Below are 5,052 nucleotides of genomic sequence, written 5' to 3'. Positions count from 1 at the left end.
TTCTTGACCCTTAATCGCCGCACGGCCTCCCACCAGCATTTTTTCCGGAGCATTTGATATTGAAATAAATTCATAAATCAAAGTTATTCCCAAACCATATCTTCTAAAGTGTTGTTCTGAACTGTCGGGCTTGCGCTACTTCTTGCCCGTCCTTGTGTGTAAGAGCACCTGATACACGTATCAAACTACAAAAACGCTAAAATGCAGATGCAAAACTCAATCTTACTTCTTTTTCAGAGGACGTAGTACCCTTCAAACAACCCTTAAGTCACTTTATGGATTTTCGCAGTTCTTTCATATCTCCATCACGTGGACATGCAGATCGTTAGTCTTCGACCCTGTACGCTGCACCATGCGATTTGTGATAAGCTTTCATTTTCCAGGTTACACACAAACACCCCCCCCCCCATATATATATATATATATATATATAAGGGAAAGAAGTGTATACCTAAGGGCTCGTTTTTCCGTGTTTTAACACAATAATAATAAGATCTAACAGACAGTAATGCCAAGGAATGTACAGGGGAAGTTATTAGAACCAATAGAATGTAAATAAGAGGAGAGAAAAGTGGATGAAAAAATAACCAACCGTGAGCAGGAATCGAACCTACGACCTTCGAATAACGCGTTCGATGCTCTAACCACTGAGCTACCACAGCGGCCTTCCCTCCATCCGCTTTTTTGGGGTTATATGTGAATTTAGAAGTAGGAGTGACAGTCAGCGCCATCTATAAGCCAAACGACGAGTGTGAAAACACTCTTATGCGCATGTTTGGCGTCACGTAGCACGTGAACCTATTATGAGCGGACAGCTCAATAATAGTCCCTCTTATACAACCTAAACACACCAAGTCTGCCAGTATGAGACCCTCGTTCAATGAAATAAGGGACAGAAGTGTATACCTAAGGGCTCGTTTTTCCGTGTTTTAACACAATATAATGAGATTTAACATGTTCATCGTAAAGCCGCCACCATCATTGCGGCCCGGCCGAGACAGCACAATGAGGCACATGCTTTGGTTGTTCGTACGCGGAACCTTAGGGAGCAGTACATTCATTGGGCACACTGGCGCACGAGCGGGTTTGTCACGAAATGTTTTTTTTGTATTTTCCAGGCATTTGTAATTATAAGAAAAACCCCAATGCATACCAGATATGAAGTTCAAACCTGTCTAATTAGGCGTCTTGGAAACCAATCTACCACTTCCTCTATAATTGTTGTATCAATCTTCGTTTTTTGAAAAGTTAGTTAAATAAACAGATCAAATAAACTAGAATTCAGAAAAAAAATATAGTCAGAATAACTCCAGCAGGCAACGGTGAGCAACATGCACTTGGTTGCGTCGTGCCGGCATAATTCTAAACTCTGGTTAAAGTTGCATGGAGCACCCTATATATATATATATATATATATATATATATATATATATATATATATATATATATATATATATATATATATATATATATATATATATATATATATATATATATATATATATATATATATATATATATATATATATATTCGGTTCCTGCTTACGGCTGGTTATTTTTTCACTCACTTTTCTTTCTTATTTACATTCCTTGGCATTACTGTCTGTTAGATCCCACTAATATTGTGTCAAAACATGGAAAAACGAGCCCTTACTTATACACTACTTTCCATTATTCATTAACGAGGGTCTCGTACTGGCAGACGTGGTGTCATTAGGTTGTACACGAGGGACTAATAAACAGCTGCCCGCTCGTAATAAGCTCACGTGCTACGTGACGCCACATATGCGCATTAAAGAGTGTTTCACACTCGTCGCTTGGCTTATAGATGGCGCTGACTGATACTCCTACTTCTAAATTCACATATAAACCCCAAAAAAGTGGATGGAGGGAAGGCCGCTGTGGTAGCTCAGTGGTTAGAGCATCGAACGCGTTAATCGAAGGTCGTAGATTCGCTTCCTGCTCACGGCTGGTTATTTTTTCACCCACTTTTCTTTTTTATTTACATTCCATTGGTTCTAATAACTTCCCCGGCACATTCAATGGCAGTACTGTCTGTTAGATCTCACTAATATTGTGTCAAAAATACGGAAAAACGAGCCCTTAGGTATACACTTCTTGCCCATATATATATATATATATATATATATATATATATATATATATATATATATATATATATATATATATATATATATATATATATATATATATATATATATATATATATATATATATATATATATATATATATATATGACGCAGGAGGCGTGATGGCTGTACGATGAACCATTTATTTGTCTTCATCTTCCTCCTTCTCTACCATTCCACCACACCGTTCTCGTGTGGTTCGTCACACGCTTCCCCCCTCCCCCGAAAGAGACGTAGGTGCAGGGGTGGATGATATCGTTTAAGTATCCCGACATGAACGATGTCAGTCTGGCGACCGAGTGGAGCCACGCTGCGGTCGATCTCGTAGTTAACTGCCGAAATCTTGCGTATGATCGTATAGGGTCCTTCCATGATTGCGCTGAGTTTGCCGCGGTTCGGGTGCCAGGGCGTTTCATATAGAACAAAGTCTCCCACTTGAAGCTCTAATGGAAGGAACTTCTTGTCATATATGATCTTGTTTTTCTCGTGATATGCTACTGAATTGCGGACTGCGTTTGTACGAGCTTCCTGCAGATTTTCGGTAACGCCTGGAAGAAGATAGGGATACGATGGTGTGCCATACATAAGAAAGCAGGGTGGGTAGCCTGTGACTTCGTGAGGCGTTCTAGTGTACTCGTCGACAACGTCCGAGAGGAGACGCGGCCACGGTTTTCGGGGTTCATCGTTGATCTTGCATCGGAGGCGAGTAACGATCGTCTGATTAGTGCGCTCGTTTAGGCCATTACACTGCGGGCGTTGTGAGCTTGTTAAAAGCTGATGAATATTGTTATGCTTGAGGAACTGCTTAAATTTGCCGGCAGTGAATCCTGTGCCGCGGTCGGAAAGGAACTTCCGCGGCTTTCCAGCAGCGAAGATACTCTTCAGTCAAGAGATGTACGCGTCGCAAGTCTCATTCTTTTGTGCGAAAGCCCAGACATAACGGGTGGCATGATCAACGGCTAAGTGAATGAATCTTTTGGAAGAGCCGTAGTTGCCAAAACCTCCGATAGTGTCCATGGCCAGAAGATCAAACGGTTGTTCCGCTGGTGGCAAAGACTCCAAGGAACCAAATCGTTTGTTCTTCGGTTTATTGCAGCGCTGGCAGGTATCGCAGTGGCGTATGTACTCGCTCACGTCGGTGATGATGTCGGGCCAATAGTACTGTGGAGAGAGAAGCCGCAGCGTCTTCTTTACCCCGACATGACCGAAAGCGTCATGAGCTTTTTGGAGAAGATAAGACCGGAGGGCAAAAGGCACATAGACTTTTATTTATTTATTTATTTATTAGAATACCCTCAGGGCCCGTAGGGCATTACAGAGGGGGTGGGTACAACATATATAACACACAAGAAAAAAAGACAAAATAAAGAAACAAGTATCAGATGCGCAAATCAGGAAGGCAACATAAATCAACTAAAAATGTATAAGAATTCAAGCACATACAAGACAAAGATAGATAATGGAAACTGCGTATAGTTACAAGCATTGCTGAGAAATTGCAGTCTTGAATAACAAAGGGTCTGTTATTGATACAACGGAAGAGGGAAGGTGGTTCCAATCGTGTCACTACAGTTAGTGCGTTCTCAATGGTATGCTTTCTGGGTGGTTTGTCGTTGTCATGCTCTCGCAGTTGCTCAGCAGATAGGAGTTGAACTACCGGGCTTCGAGATAGTGCATCAGCTTTAATGTTGTCAATGCCCTTTTGGTGTTTGATGTTCACGTCGTACATGGAGAGTTTCAAGGACCACCGGAAAAGTCGGCCTCGGGGATTCTTGATGATTTTAAGCCATTGCAACGCTGCGTGATCTGTGATCACAGTGAAAGGTTTCCCGTGTAGATAGCAGTGCCATTTATCGATGGCGTCAATAATTGCCAAACATTCGGGTTCTGTGATGGCGTAATTAATTTCGTGTTTTAGTAACTTCCGTGAATGGTATGCGATTGGGTGCTCTCTATCTTTATCATCAGCCTGCTTCAAGACGGCGCCAATACCTCTGTTGGATGCATCGCAGTATAGCACACAAGGCTTAGTGGCATCGTAGATGTTAAGGATTGGCTCTTCCGTCACGCATTTCTTGAGCTGAGTGAAAGCCAGTTCACACTCCGCATCCCAGTTCCAGGTGGCGTCTTTGATGAGCAGGCGCGTCAGTGGGTGAGCGATTTGACTGAAGTGGTCGATGTATCGCCGGTAAACCTTGACAGTGCCGAGAAAACGCTGCAACACTTTAGGGCGTGATGGTGTCGGAAACCGTAAGATTGCGTCCACGTTGCTTTGCTTTGGAGTGACGGTGCCATGCGAAACCTTGTGTCCCAGGTACTCAATGGAGGTTCGAGCGAATTGACACTTCTTTAATTTCAGCTTGACGCCTTCGCTTTTGAAAGCTTTCAAAACGCCCTCCAGATGCCTCAGATGGTCTGGAAACGTGTCAGAGTAGACAACAATGTCATCGAAGTAATTCGTGACGTTCTGCAAACGGTGTTTTGCCAATACGAATTTGACAGCCCGTTCGAAGGTGGCCGGAGCATTCCAAAGGCCAAAAGGCATGACGAGCCACTCGTAGTGACCGGTACGTGTGACAAACGCCGTTTTCGGAATGTCATCAGGGTGAATCTTCACGTGCCAGTAACCTGACGTTATGTCTAATGTCGAAAAGTACGTAGATTTCCCCAGAGAATCGAGAACGTCATCGATGCGAGGGATGGGCTGATAATCAGGCACCGTCAATTCGTTCAGCTTGTGGTAGTCGATGCAGAAGCGCGTACGTCCTTCCCCTTTTTCCTCTGCCAGAAGTGCTGGCGCAGCGTATGGGGAGGTAGATAGTCGTATGACACCTTGCTTGAGAAGCTCATTTATCTGTCTGTCCATTTCAACGCTGTCAGTTTCTGAGCATCGATAGGGAG

This window comes from Rhipicephalus microplus, chromosome 3 (genome assembly GCF_043290135.1).
Source record: "Rhipicephalus microplus isolate Deutch F79 chromosome 3, USDA_Rmic, whole genome shotgun sequence".
Lineage (NCBI taxonomy): Eukaryota > Metazoa > Arthropoda > Arachnida > Ixodida > Ixodidae > Rhipicephalus > Rhipicephalus microplus.
The sequence above is the reverse complement of the archived record's forward strand: the minus strand, read 5'-3'. Positions refer to the sequence as shown.